Source organism: Salvia splendens, chromosome 13 (genome assembly GCF_004379255.2).
Source record: "Salvia splendens isolate huo1 chromosome 13, SspV2, whole genome shotgun sequence".
In the NCBI taxonomy this organism is placed as follows: Eukaryota; Viridiplantae; Streptophyta; class Magnoliopsida; order Lamiales; family Lamiaceae; genus Salvia; species Salvia splendens.
The window spans coordinates 3498605-3514428 of NC_056044.1; the positions used below are offsets into that span (position 1 = coordinate 3498605).

General features: G+C 40.0%; 3 long non-coding RNA genes across 3 annotated transcripts; 1 reads left to right on the forward strand and 2 right to left on the reverse strand.

Moving 5' to 3' along the window:
- Positions 1 to 2635: 2635 nt before the first annotated feature.
- LOC121761985 lies at positions 2636 to 4541 on the reverse strand. Its single transcript, XR_006042141.1, has 2 exons — positions 3638 to 4541; positions 2636 to 3536 (listed from the first exon to the last, which is right to left on the reverse strand). It is a non-coding gene; the product is annotated as an uncharacterized LOC121761985 (long non-coding RNA).
- A 4206-nt stretch (positions 4542 to 8747) lies between these two features.
- LOC121761987 lies at positions 8748 to 14263 on the forward strand. The gene is made up of 3 exons (XR_006042143.1): positions 8748 to 9399; positions 10785 to 10844; positions 13679 to 14263. It is a non-coding gene; the product is annotated as an uncharacterized LOC121761987 (long non-coding RNA).
- Positions 8823 to 10114, reverse strand: LOC121761986. Its single transcript, XR_006042142.1, has 2 exons — positions 9828 to 10114; positions 8823 to 9725 (listed from the first exon to the last, which is right to left on the reverse strand). It is a non-coding gene; the product is annotated as an uncharacterized LOC121761986 (long non-coding RNA).
- Positions 14264 to 15824: the final 1561 nt, after the last annotated feature.

Sequence of the window (15824 nt, forward strand, 5' to 3'; positions counted from 1 at the left end):
AACTCCTTATCACCCACAAGCTAATGGTCAAACCGAGTTGGCCAATAGAGAGATCAAACAAATATTGCAAAAGAGTGTCAACACTAACCGTAGAGATTGGGCTCTCAAGCTTGATGATGCTCTATGGGCGTATAGGACGGCTCACAAGACGCCAATCGGGATGTCACCTTATCAATTGGTCTTTGGGAAATCATGCCATCTCCCGGTTGAATTGAAGCACTCATCATATTGGGCGGTGAGGCAAATGAACATGGACTTCACCAAGGCCGGCAAGGAAAGGAAGCTTCACCTCAATTTACTTGATGAATTTAGGAATGAAGCTTATGCTAATTCCTCAATATACAAGGAGAGGATGAAGACGTATCACGACAAGATGATTGAGAGGCGTGAATTCCACAAGGGGGATGCCGTGTTGCTTTTCAACCACAAGTTGAGACTCTTTCCGGGCAAGCTAAAATCTAAGTGGTCGGGACCCTTCACTATCAAGGAGGTCATGAGCAATGGCACAATGGAGCTCAAAGGACCCGATGGAAGCACGTTCAAGGCAAATGGTCAAAATCTCAAGAGGTTCTTTACTAAGGAACAACAAGACGAGGTCTTTGTGGTTGCCTTGATTGAGTAGTGGAGCTTGCAAAGCGTCGGGCAAATGACGTTAAACAATTGCGCTATGGGGGGGCAACCCCTAGTAGGTAAAATTTATTGCTTTTATGTTTTTTGGTGTGTTTTTATTTTGTTCTTGTTTTTGGTGTGTTTTGTGTGTTTTAAGTGGAACAGGAAAATAGGCTTCGATTGGTGAAAAGCGGACAAAAACTGAAGAAATGGCGAAACGGACTCGGAGTCCAGAAAGTTCGCCCGACTGGGCGTTGTGCAAAGTGTAAATTCGCCCGATCGGGCGATTGCTGAAAGCGAGATTGTCCAGAAAGTTCGCCCGATCGGGCGTTTGATAAACTTAAAATCGCCCGATCGGGCGTTTTGAAAGCGTCGTGAATCCAGAAAGTTCGCCCGACCGGGCGTTATTGAATTTTAAATCGCCCGACCGAGCGTTTACTTCGACGGGTTTAAAAAAAACCGCATCAGAGGTCAGTCTTTATACTTTCAAAACCCTAGCCCCAATTCTCTCTCGTTCCTCTCTATTCTCTCTCGCCCCTCCACCCTCAAATCTTCCACATAGACTGATTTCACACACACACCATCCTCTCAATCCATCTAATTCAAGGGTTGAACCGATTAATCGGTTGATTTACTCAAGAACAAGCAAAAAGGGGAGACATTTGTTTCCTATCACTCTAAGCCCGAAAGGTATGAGTTTTCATTCTTCTCTTGCTTATGCTCGGTGTTTAGATGATTATTGGTGAATCGATGGTTGGAAACTAGCATGTTTTTCGTTTATTTGGATATTTCTTGACTAATTGCTAGTTAGAGGATGAATTTGGTTTGAATGGTTGCTTTGAGCATGAATTGTGCAATTTCCTTCATGGGCTTGTGGTTATTGAGTGTGGGGATCTAGCATGCTTTGATTTGTTGATGTCTACATAGATGCAATGTTAGTTAAGTGATGCATGTTGGTGGAATGTTTGAGTTAAGCTTGATTGAGGTTTATTGTTGTGGAAGAGACATTGTGTGACACAATGGGGGGTTGATTCTAGTCTTGATAAATGTATGAATGAGAAGTTCTTTTAGTATAGAGTATGTTTGGGGGAGAGTGTCTTCATTAATGCAACTTGTTGGTTTCTTGTCGAATTGATCTAATACTTTCAATTTTTAGGTAGTGAACGATGGCACCCAACCACTCTGGAGTTAATTTGAATGCCGCAGAGAAGAAGAAATGGGCCGAACTCTCACAACTACCCTACCGGGTAGCTAGATATCCATGCCCTATCACAATCCGACGGTTGGGCATTGAGCAGTGCTTCAATGAGCTATGTGAAGAGGGACAACTAAATGGGCTCTTCATGGCACAGAGGAACCCCTCCTATCAGAGGCTTACACTGGAGTTCTTATCTACCCTTGAGGTAATCATGAACAGGAGGGAGATAGTTGCCATCAAGTTTCGTATGAGGAATGCTGAGTACACAGTGACTATGGCACAATTCAAGGAGATCTTTGGATTTTCAGGGGAGGTGTATAGAGAGCCGTTTAGCTTCAGTCACAATGCGAATGACTTCTGGAAGGCCATCACTACCGTTGATGACAACTTCGCCGCCAACAGGGCAAAGGGTTCTCTCATTAGGAACCCAGCCTTGCGCTTACTCCAGAAGGCGTGTGTATGTTACCCCTTCGCTCGTCATGAGCATGGGAGCGTGCAGAGAGACGAGCTCTTCCTGTTATGGACTATTTTGCACAAGGAGGCTCCCTTGAATTTGGGCCACTTCATGATCAAACATCTTGAGAGGGCTTCGAAGAAGAAAACCGGCACACTCTGTGTCGGTGCGGTTGTGTCTGCTATTTCACTCCATCTGGGAGTGTCAACGAGGGGCTTGGTCGCTGTAACAACCCGAACTTTCGTACCTTATTATTATTATTAGCCTAAAGATAAATAATAAGTGATCGTTGTAGTATTCGAAATCTGCCATTTTCATGTATAATAATTGATCTTGGAATTATAAATAATCGTTGCTTCGTTCTCGAACGAATATTTCAAGTAAAAAAAAAGTAACACCAAATAAAAATTTATAATGTCCGACATATCTCCGAAGTCCGCTAAATTACTATTATACAAATTTATCAAATCCTTATCTATTACAATTAGGGAAAAGTTCACGCAACCCGTTCAACGGTCGTGCTCGTACTCCAAGAAAGTCCGGTACATCATCAGGGAAGACTATGGATGTTAATTGTTTTCCTACACCAAAGCCACGAGCTTAAACTGGGTTTTTCCTACACCAAATTAAACAAATAAGTAAATAAATATAATACTTAAATAATTAAATAAAATAAAATAAAAGAAGAAGAAAGATGGGATAAGAATGTTAGCAACTTGTTGCACAACTTGCTACCCACGCCACTTGCATAATTTTTTTTTAAGATAAGCTCCACTTGCATCTTTTTATGTATATGTATATGTACATGTATATCTGCAAATCATCACTCACACACATCACCCTCATAAATCTTAATTTTGCACACCCCAACCCACAAAGGGTAGAGGAGTTCCGAGGGGGGGAGATTGCACACTCAAACACTACAATCCAACCACACCTTTATTCCAAGGTAAATCCCAAACCTTTCTTTTCTTGCACATACGTATAAGCATATGCATATCTAAAGAGAAATTAAAATCTGCCCAAATCAGAAATCAAGAATACACAGCAAGTTTTATATCATGTTTCACCATCAAGTCTTTTAGTAGCAGGACAATTGTTCAAATTCATAGAATTCATAAAATAGAGAACTCAAGTTCTACAACTATAGTAAGCCCAAGATAACAACTTATCTCAAGAACACGAATCTGCCGGAATTCCGGATACTGAGTTTCGGCACACCGTCGTGGCAGCCCCACACCCCAAATCCATCACGGATTTCACCCCTTTACAAATCTACAAGTTTGAAACAACAAAGCTTTAAAAAAAAAAAACAAATCAAAGGTTAAATCTTTATAGAATTAGAATAAGGGGGGAGTTAAAAATCTAAGCTTTACCTATCGGAGAATGGCGAGGTGACGGTAGTGGTGACGGGCGACGGAGCAGCGGCGCTTCTCAACGGTACAGCAGCGTGCGGAGAGCAGCGGCGGCGTCGGCGTCCAGCAGCAGCGGCTGCGGCTCTGTGCGACGGCGGCGGATCCGCAGCGGCGGTGGCGGTGCGGCGAATCGAGGGAGAGAGAGAGACCGACCGAGAGAGAGAGGCCGACTGGGAGAGAGAGGGACGGAGCGTGCAGACCAGCGGACTTCCGGGACGGCTGTGCGTGCACAGCGGTGGCGGCGGCGGAACGGGAGAAAGACGGTGAGGATGGCGGCGCGACGGTGAAGAGAGAAGAGAAGAGAGATGAGGAAGGAGAAAGGGGATATGCTGCTGTATGTTCAATTAGGGATTTGGAAGAGAAATTGGATAAAATCAAATTTGGGGATTTGGCAGAGAGGGAGAAACCGACGGGTTTGGTGGTGATAAGGAGTATAGGCTTTATGCCTTCTTAATTAATTGGAATTGGGCCATTAAAATAGTGGATTCATTTTAGTTTTTGGGCCAAAGAAATTCATCAAGAATGGGCCTATCCATGGAGTATGAGATATACATTAATTAATTGTTGGGCCACTTGATGGAATTAATAATTGGGCTGGAAATGTTTTAAAAGAGAGTGGAGGAAAGGTCAATAAAATCGTTTTGGGGCCGAGATTTAATCACATGAAGTTAGAATTTATTTAAGGAATTTTAGCTTGGAGCTAATCAATTAATTCTCAGATAAAATGTTAAACGGGAGACGCGAAGGGCCGACCGGCGTCACACACGACGCCTTGGGCGGCCGCCGAATAATCGAAAATACGCAAAAATCGAGAAACAAGATAAAAGACTTTAATGAGGGTGCATGCATTCTAATTTAAGTAGTTTTGTCCTTGAGTCTAATTAATGTTTTTTTTATATATTGTGATATTTTCAAAAGGGTACGTTATCAAGTAAAGTCGGAACGAAAGATTCAAGTTAAGGAATCTAAACGATCAAGGTGAACTTTCCTATCCTACATACTAATGTGGATAAAAATGCAAATTATTTTGAGGTGATATGTTATGAAAACTCGAACCTATGTTCGTTGTTGTTTCAAGTGATGTTGTCCTTGCCATAAATGTTTTTGTATGATGCCTATCTGTTTGGCTAAGGCCAAGTGAATTATGAATGATGATATAAGTCGAATTCGGGTCCCAGTGAGGGTGGTGTCCCCGCTCGGACTAGTGTACACAAGCTACCTCTGACATGTTGGGCAGAGCAGGTGACCGAGGAAGGTGGCCACCTTCCCGGCACAAGGATACCTCTGACATATTGGGCAGAGAAGGTGACCGTGGAAGGTGGCCACCTTCCCGGCACATGTATGTAAGGTGACCGTGTGAGAACACCATCTCAACGGCACAATGTGATCAGATATGGCTAAATACAGGAAAAAGGGACTGCAGTCCAATGTGATATTTTTAGTAAGCTCGGGCCTTTTCGATAAACCCCCCGAGTGTTACTGTGATGATGGCTTGACAATATTTTCAAATGTATATGTGTATTTTTCGGCAATGTGTTCACTGAGTACTTTTGTACTCAGCCCTGCATATATTTCTAAATGTGCAGGTTGAGCGGCGAAGTGGTGGAGGAAGTGCTATTGAGACAAGACATTTAATTCAGTCAGATTTTGACTCTCGGAGGTTCATGTCTTCATACATGGAACCGCGTTCATTTGCTTCCGTTGTGTATCTTAAAAGACTCAAGTCTATTTTGTTCAAAACTCTGATTTTATTTCGAGTTATTCCCATTTGTTTCGAGCTATGGTCCATTTGTGTTTTCCCCTTTCTTCCCCGCTTCTTTAATCCTCCCCTAGTCGCGATCAACCGTGTTTTCTATCCTTAGAAAATGCGGTCGTGACAGAGTGGTATCAGAGCATTCTTTTTAGCTCTGAACCCGAGAGTCTTCTTTGAAAATGTTTGGTCTAGCCTTGTTCCACTAGACTGTCTAATCGATGAAAATGCTCTTAGCACTCCCACCAATCGTGCTCAATGAGGAAAAAGGTAACTTGTTCTTTTTCAAAAGAAAGCCAAGATGTTTGAAAGTTTGAAATGGAGAAATAACTCATGCAGTTAATTTGAGTGAACAAATGAAACTACTGAATTTAAAGAAAGAGTTTATGTTTCTTGATTTGGTAGCGTGCTTAAAGAAAGAGTTAGTATGTCTTTTCTTGGCTAAAGACTGTGAATGTATGAATAAAAGAAGTAACTTTCTTGAATGGAAAAAGGTACGGAAATATGAAAGTATAAAGTATATGAGTCTGGTACCAATTGTTGAGATGATGTCTCTTTTTGAGTTTGTGAAATGATACCTCTTTTTGAGTTAGTCATCGAATCATGTTGCTAGAATGGGGAAATCGAAATTTCCAAAGAACATAGAATACTTACCTATGCGTTCCTTCTAGAACACAATATGAACTCGAACTTAGAAGTACAGTAGGGACATTTCTCGCTTTCCCGAGCGACGAAAAGAAAATGGCGCGATAAGAAAGAAACTTCGCCACGAGAAAAGTGATCCAACATAGAACAAAACGGTGTTTCTAGAAAGATGGTATGGGTAGATGTCATGAATAATCTGGGTTAACCATTGTCTTTCTTAACAATCCAATCACTTCAAAGGATCATACCTTCGATCCAACTAAGTGATATATACATACTTAGCAAGAGAATTGACTGCAACGTAGACAAAGAATCCAGTCTTGCAAATAATAAGTAAACAGAAACGGCGTGTTACGAGGATGAGCGTTCTGACGAACCGAGAGTACCAAGGAGTCATAATCCCCACATATGGTCATCTGACGTGATCGTATGATGAAAGTAGCTTGTGACCAAAGTTTCCCATAACTCGTTAGCCATCCTCTCTAAAGAGTTAAACCACGGAGTATCACCATCGTTAACCAGGAAGATTCATCAGCAACGCTTACTTGGGTTCCCATGAATTCCATTTTCTCACATCCCCTTTGATCAAAATACTTTTGTTAAATTAAGATATTAAATGACTTCTTTTGCAAGGTAATGTGCCATTATTTTCCCTCTTCTATGTCAAGGTTGTGAATCACTTCCAGTTTTGAGCTTGCTCCCTCATGTTTTCTGATAACTTCCAGTGACTACGGTCCTTCTTTACTCATTCTGTATAAAAGCAATACTTTGACTCCCTGAATTCTTGCCACCAAACTCCTATACTCGGAGTTGCTTTATTTATAGCCTTCAGAATGAACATGTTTCCCTAAACTATTGTCTATTCAATGAATATATTCCTCAAAGATCATTAGTGGACCTTTTGTTTTCAAAAGTGCTTCTTGACAAGCTCTTTATTTTATATGAGTAATTCCCTCTTATTAATTCCACTACAATTATTCCATCATTCTTTGAGCTCTTCAGCAACTCCAGGTCTAAAACTATTTGCTCTCTCCCTGAACTAGTTTGCTCTGATTGTCTTCTCTACTAGTTAATTTCCTTGAATTGATTATAAACTTTGTGAAATCGTTAACGTGATATAGTATCACGATATTGTTGACCCAAAAGGGTTGTTGCTTGTTATTTTTATTCTCAAATCCACTTGAGACCAATCATTTTCAGTCTTACTATATTGAAGCAGCCATTTGGTGAGACCTTAAACCTTTTAATTTGACCCTTTGTGTTTTCAGACATACTTATTGACAAGCTCTTTGTTTTACATGAGTACTCTCATCTTTTGAATTCAAATATGACTGTTGTCTCTTGATTTAAGCTTTTCTGTAAGCTCCATGTTAAAGCTGGCACATTGTTTCTCCCTTGGCTAGTTTCCTCTTGTTGCCCTCTTTATTAGTTAGTTTCCCTGAACTGTTTATAAACTCTAAAAATTTCGGTGATATGATTTTCTATTACAGTGCTGTTGAGCAAAATGCAATTGTTTGTTTTTCTTATTCTTTTCAAATCCATTTGTAACCAACCATCTCAGGTCTTCCTGTTATTATCTGGGGATACTTGGAATTTTTTTACTTCACTGTTCATTGTGATTATATTATTGGCAACCTATTATTGACATCTACATTCTATTCATCATACCCTCACTTTCGCAATCTATTCCATCTGGCAAGCTCTTCCCACAATAAAAATTTCCAAGTTCTATGGGTATATCTCAAACCCTTTGAAGTTGTATCTTTTCTTTTATGGGAATGAGCATAATGAGCCTAATTGAGCCTAGTTTTTGCACTTCATGAAAACCTTTGTTGCAAGCTACTGGTGAAAGTTTGTGGTGAACCAAACACTCATGTAATTGAAATAATTATAATTGTTTTGTTTTCATGGTCACCTTGGAGCCTACACAAAGCAAGAACGATTTGAATATTTTTCTTGGGATCCCAAATTCAGTTCCTATCAAAGTTAAAACGGTTAGATCAACTCTATATTTCCTCGCGTGAGACCCTCATGGGAAGCAAGACACTGACCACTGCAGAAAAAAAAAATAAAAATAAATAAATCATACGCCAACGAACGTCGAACGGAATTGAAATTTAACATTGGGGAGGTCTTTTTGAAAGTATCCCCTTCCAAAGGAATAACCAGATTTGGACGCAAAGGTAAGCTGAAACCACGATTTATTGGACCCTATGAAATTCTGGAGGAAGTGGCCCCAGTAGCATATCGCTTGGCATTACCACCCAACTTTGGGAACGTACACAACGTATTCCACGTCTCCCAACTTCGAAGATACATGTTCGACCCAAAACATGTGATTCGCCACGAAGAAATCGCTCTAGAACCTGACCTGAGTTACGAAGAAAAGCCGGTAGAAATACTAGATCGAAAGGTGCAGCAGCTTCGGAATAAGTCGATTACTACAATGAAGGTTTTGTGAAAAAAAAAAAAAAAAAAAAAACCACGGACCAGAAGAAGCAACATGGGAGCTAGAAAAGAAAATGAACGAGAAATATCCCGAGCTTTTTGTCTAAATACTTCCTAAATTTCGGGACGAAATTTCTTTTAAGGGGGGTAGAATGTAACAACCCGAACTTTCGTACCTTATTATTATTATTAGCCTAAAGATAAATAATAAGTGATCGTTGTAGTATTCGAAATCTGCCATTTTCATGTATAATAATTGATCTTGGAATTATAAATAATCGTTGCTTCGTTCTCGAACGAATATTTCAAGTAAAAAAAAAAGTAACACCAAATAAAAATTTATAATGTCCGACATATCTCCGAAGTCCGCTAAATTACTATTATACAAATTTATCAAATCCTTATCTATTACAATTAGGGAAAAGTTCACGCAACCCGTTCAACGGTCGTGCTCGTACTCCAAGAAAGTCCGGTACATCATCAGGGAAGACTATGGATGTTAATTGTTTTCCTACACCAAAGCCACGAGCTTAAACTGGGTTTTTCCTACACCAAATTAAACAAATAAGTAAATAAATATAATACTTAAATAATTAAATAAAATAAAATAAAAGAAGAAGAAAGATGGGATAAGAATGTTAGCAACTTGCTGCACAACTTGCTACCCACGCCACTTGCATAATTTTTTTTTAAGATAAGCTCCACTTGCATATTTTTATGTATATGTATATGTACATGTATATCTGCAAATCATCACTCACACACATCACCCTCATAAATCTTAATTTTGCACACCCCAACCCACAAAGGGTAGAGGAGTTCCGAGGGGGGGGAGATTGCACACTCAAACACTACAATCCAACCACACCTTTATTCCAAGGTAAATCCCAAACCTTTCTTTTCTTGCACATACGTATAAGCATATGCATATCTAAAGAGAAATTAAAATCTTCCCAAATCAGAAATCAAGAATACACAGCAAGTTTTATATCATGTTTCACCATCAAGTCTTTTAGTAGCAGGACAATTGTTCAAATTCATAGAATTCATAAAATAGAGAACTCAAGTTCTACAACTATAGTAAGCCCAAGATAACAACTTATCTCAAGAACACGAATCTGCCGGAATTCCGGATACTGAGTTTCGGCACACCGTCGTGGCAGCCCCACACCCCAAATCCATCACGGATTTCACCCCTTTACAAATCTACAAGTTTGAAACAACAAAGCTTTAAAAAAAAAAAAACAAATCAAAGGTTAAATCTTTATAGAATTAGAATAAGGGGGGAGTTAAAAATCTAAGCTTTACCTATCGGAGAATGGCGAGGTGACGGTAGTGGTGACGGGCGACGGAGCAGCGGCGCTTCTCAACGGTACAGCAGCGTGCGGAGAGCAGCGGCGGCGTCGGCGTCCAGCAGCAGCGGCTGCGGCTCTGTGCGACGGCGGCGGATCCGCAGCGGCGGTGGCGGTGCGGCGAATCGAGGGAGAGAGAGAGACCGACCGAGAGAGAGAGGCCGACTGGGAGAGAGAGGGACGGAGCGTGCAGACCAGCGGACTTCCGGGACGGCTGTGCGTGCACAGCGGTGGCGGCGGCGGAACGGGGAGAAAGACGGTGAGGATGGCGGCGCGACGGTGAAGAGAGAAGAGAAGAGAGATGAGGAAGGAGAAAGGGGATATGCTGCTGTATGTTCAATTAGGGATTTGGAAGAGAAATTGGATAAAATCAAATTTGGGGATTTGGCAGAGAGGGAGAAACCGACGGGTTTGGTGGTGATAAGGAGTATAGGCTTTATGCCTTCTTAATTAATTGGAATTGGGCCATTAAAATAGTGGATTCATTTTAGTTTTTGGGCCAAAGAAATTCATCAAGAATGGGCCTATCCATGGAGTATGAGATATACATTAATTAATTGTTGGGCCACTTGATGGAATTAATAATTGGGCTGGAAATGTTTTAAAAGAGAGTGGAGGAAAGGTCAATAAAATCGTTTTGGGGCCGAGATTTAATCACATGAAGTTAGAATTTATTTAAGGAATTTTAGCTTGGAGCTAATCAATTAATTCTCAGATAAAATGTTAAACGGGAGACGCGAAGGGCCGACCGGCGTCACACACGACGCCTTGGGCGGCCGCCGAATAATCGAAAATACGCAAAAATCGAGAAACAAGATAAAAGACTTTAATGAGGGTGCATGCATTCTAATTTAAGTAGTTTTGTCCTTGAGTCTAATTAATGTTTTTTTATATATTGTGATATTTTCAAAAGGGTACGTTATCAAGTAAAGTCGGAACGAAAGATTCAAGTTAAGGAATCTAAACGATCAAGGTGAACTTTCCTATCCTACATACTAATGTGGATAAAAATGCAAATTATTTTGAGGTGATATGTTATGAAAACTCGAACCTATGTTCGTTGTTGTTTCAAGTGATGTTGTCCTTGCCATAAATGTTTTTGTATGATGCCTATCTGTTTGGCTAAGGCCAAGTGAATTATGAATGATGATATAAGTCGAATTCGGGTCCCAGTGAGGGTGGTGTCCCCGCTCGGACTAGGATACCTCTGACATATTGGGCAGAGAAGGTGACCGTGGAAGGTGGACACCTTCCCGGCACATGTATGTAAGGTGACCGTGTGAGAACACCATCTCAACGGCACAATGTGATCAGATATGGCTAAATACAGGAAAAAGGGACTGCAGTCCAATGTGATATTTTTAGTAAGCTCGGGCCTTTTCGATAAACCCCCCGAGTGTTACTGTGATGATGGCTTGACAATATTTTCAAATGTATATGTGTATTTTTCGGCAATGTGTTCACTGAGTACTTTTGTACTCAGCCCTGCATATATTTCTAAATGTGCAGGTTGAGCGGCGAAGTGGTGGAGGAAGTGCTATTGAGACAAGACATTTAATTCAGTCAGATTTTGACTCTCGGAGGTTCATGTCTTCATACATGGAACCGCGTTCATTTGCTTCCGTTGTGTATCTTAAAAGACTCAAGTCTATTTTGTTCAAAACTCTGATTTTATTTCGAGTTATTCCCATTTGTTTCGAGCTATGGTCCATTTGTGTTTTCCCCTTTCTTCCCCGCTTCTTTAATCCTCCCCTAGTCGCGATCAACCGTGTTTTCTATCCTTAGAAAATGCGGTCGTGACAGTCGCTGACATTGGTGACAACTTGATGGACTTCGGCTTTCTGAGAAGAACAAGGCTGGTCGGAGTGGACCAACGAGGGCAGATATATTTGATACAGAGGGCAGCAGATCATTACCCCCTCCCGGATACCGTCAACACCCGGGACAAGCACTCAGAGGACACGAAGCCGACAAAAGCGACAAGAGGAGGACTACGGCTCGATCAATGAGAGGTTGACACGGATGGAGCTGCGTCAGCAGGAATATTGGGTCCAGAATGAAGCGCGATGGAACCAGTTCGACACCAACTGGACCCAATTCACTGATTTCAACAATGCGCAATGGGCCAACATCAATGCCCGATTCGATGAATTCCGTGGCCAGTGGCAGCATCCGCCTCCTCCTCCGCAGTGAAGGTCCATGGGAGATCCACGCTCTTTCAAACTTATCCTAGCTTTGCTTGGAATAAGTTTGGGGGGGTGTCTAGTGGATTCCCTCTTTTACCTCTCTCCCTCTCTATTTGATGATACCCCGGCCTGTACCCCTATTCTTTTGATGATATTTGATGATGATATGTGGGCATGTAAACTTATGTGGTCTTGTTTCCTTGTTCCACTTGTTTTTGTGTATTTGTTTTCTTTTTGGGTTTGTTTTTCTTGTTTCCTTTTGTGTTGAAAAATCTCCCTTGGGTAGGATGATAGATTTGGGAAGAAAGTTGGTGAAATTGAATGGTGAGTGAGAGACATTTGGAGATGAATTGAGTATGTTTGTTGGATGAGTTGCCTATGATGAGAATTGGCTTAAAATGTTTGTGAAAACTTGTTGATATAGCTAAGTAACTTGTATTTTCTCCTTGTGATTTGCCTAGAGTGAATTGCTCGTTGCTTTGTCTTTTGCCGAAAAATACCATGTGAGAATTGAGCCTATATCTTTTTCCAAAAATGTGTGATTTTTCATCAACTATGTTATATGTTTCTAGAACTTGCTCGCGGTCTCCTTGAATCTACATAGTGATTATAGAAATAGGAGATGACGTTAGGCCATCCTTTCTACCCTTATCTTAATCTTAATCCTAATTGTAAATTACAATCCCTTGTTAGCCAACTTTGAGCCTAAAAGCCTTTTCTTTGATAGCTAATAATTTAGGTTGGGTTCCCTTAGTGTCAAGCGAAAGAGGGAAAAATGAGGAGTTTGTAAGAAAAAGGAATGAGAGAATGACATGCAAAGCATGGAAAAAAAAAGGAGAAAATAATAAAGAGAAAAAAAAAGAGACAAAGATGAAGAAGAAAAAAAAAAGAGAGAAAACTGGGTTAGTTTTTGAAAATGAATAAGCGTTGTTCGAAAAAAGGGGAAATTGGGAGTTGAGAAGAGTCTAGGCAAAGCCTAGAACTAGCTAAGGATTGCAGTGCACAAGGGTGAAGTAATCGTAGTTTCACTTCGGGATTATAGTCACTTTGGCCAAATTTTCCTCACCTAACCAAAGAGCCCTGCATTACAACCTTGGAAAAGACCTTTCGGATCCTAAATCTGTAGTCACAACATAGTAGAGGAGAGTCTAGACTTCGAGCAAGCTTATGGTAAGCTATACATTTTTGATTGATTTGAGAGGTTCATACTATACCTATACACTTTGAGAGTGAGAGGAAAATAAAGAAAAAAATCGCATTATATGAATCATGTGAGGGCAAATTGACAAAGTGGAATACGTGCTAGTAGCTTGAAGCAATGTTCATTTTGGTTTACTTGTATGCGAAGTTATTGATACATGATGATTTTGTTTTCTTTTACTGAGGCAATGATGACAATCCAGCATACTTACACGAGTTCTAACTCTCTATTTTCTACTTCTTATTTGAGGACAAACAAGTGTTTAAGTTTGGGGGAGTTGATAAACTCGTGGTTTAGCAAGTATTTTAGATGTTTAACGTGAACATTTCAGTGTTTTTGTAGCATACTACTTGAGTTTACATCCATTATCCACTACATAAGTGTTTTGACGAGTTTGTCGAGTGTTTGGAGCTAAAACAGGTGAAAATTACTTGAAAACGAGCTTGAAGATGGATTACAGAAGAAGTGCCCGACCGGGCGTTCATGTACAAGAGAAACGCCCAGCTCGGGCGTTTGTGCAAAGAAGGAACGAATCCAGAGAGTTTGCCCGACCGGGCGTTCTCCCTCGGAAGAATCGCCCGACCGGGCGATGTGAAGAATCGGGGCCATCGAGAGATCGCCCGACCGGGCGTTTAGGCGACTTAAAATCGCCCGGCCGGGCGATGTGTTCTGCGAGAGTTAATTGCTATTATTTCCGCCCCGGGTATAAAAGGAGAGCTAGGTTTTCGTGCCCAAGGAGACCAGACACGCCCCCAAGAGCAGTTTTTCACATTGGAGAGTAGATTGAGGCGACGAAGAGTCCAATTCATCAACAAGGTTGAAGACGAACACGATTTGCCCACTCAATCCACCTTTGGGGGTATCTTTATTAGTTTTCTTATGTTTAGTTCACTTCCCATGGATTTATCTTGTGAATTTGCATTGAATATGAGTAGCTAAATCTCTTGTAGAGTTTTGGTGATGACTACAATGAACGTTGTTGATTAATTCAAGGACTTTTGATTACCTATGCTCTTGTGATTCCTTTGTGTTATTCTTGAGCTTTTTCAATTCAATTGCTTAGCTACCAATTGGGTTTGTTGACCTAGTTTTGAGTAATCGAGAGATACCTAATTAGGATTGATAAAAGAATGAACAACACCTAGATAATTTACATTCGAGAGAAGGAATTCTAGAGTGAGGGCTTGAGCCTTTTGTTTTAAGGAGTTAATTGTGAAGTATTAGAAGGAGACTTCAATATTAATGGTTAATCAACGGGTTGGGTGCACTCGAGAGAGGGCTTAGCCTAGACTCGCGGCTTTCCTAGTAATCCTAGAGACTTCAATTGGGTAATCGAAGTTGTTGAATTGTTCACATTGTGTTCGTTGTAGTTGGATCCAACACTCTACTTCTTTCTCTTATTTGAAACCTTTCTTTTGTTGCGTGATTTTAATTTGTTTATGTTTACTTGTTTAATAGTTAAATATCAAAACCAACATTTGCTTTGTCTAAATAGTAGTTGAAATCGGTTCGTGGTACTTGAGTTTACACAATTTGTTTCTGTGGGATACGATACTCTTGCTTACTTTGTGCTACACTTGCCTCGTACACTTGCGGGAATTTCTTGTGTTAAAATAAGTTGAGTCAGGTCTACACGGATAAATAATAATTAGATTTTACGAAAGATTGGTAAAGTTCTATTTATGAAGTATTATTCATATATGTATGTAAAGAACCAAACCATAGTGAAGTTCCATTTCGAAATCAATTGTGATGGAAGAATGACTTACAGTATATCTATGATCATTTTTTTATATTTCACTTTTTGATATAGGACAAACACGGCCTACATGGACACCAGCAAAATATTAGAATTTATAAAACTAAGGAATCAAATACAGGCAAATAATGTGAATTAATTAAATATAATCACGAATTTGAACTGTAATTAATGTATCACATGAAAAAGATGACATGTACTTTTTTTCATCACACATATTAATAGCTATAGAGATTATTCTTTCCAAAATATAATTATGAGGTTTAGGCCGCATGAGTTCACATTAAAAACACAATTAAATAAACAAAAGGGACTAATTGAATGCCATTCCCATTTGGTCCACTTTTTATATATTCCATTAATTTTATTCTGTTTTACTAGAAGCCATAATGACTTATAATACACTTCCACGTAGCATGTGTTTCATCTCTAATCCATCAAGTAATTTAGACATTTATAAGTCACCAAAACCTGCGTAGCATGTCTATATGTATATTATTCTTTAAAGGAAGCATCTAGACATTTTTAATATATATATATATATATGGGAGCGTTATTCTCCTATTCATCTCTTAGATCATTTATTCTTCTTAATATGAGCCGTTAGATCTCATTCATCAACGGTCCAGATGATCTGCATTATTACACTATAATGGTGCATTATTAGTCGGTGTGCATTATTCAACTGAAAATCTGCATTATTACACTATAATAGTGCATTATTAGTCGGTGTGCATTATTCAACGGAAAATCTGCATTATTAAATGACACGTGGCACTAATCTAACCGTCGGATGACAAAATCGGG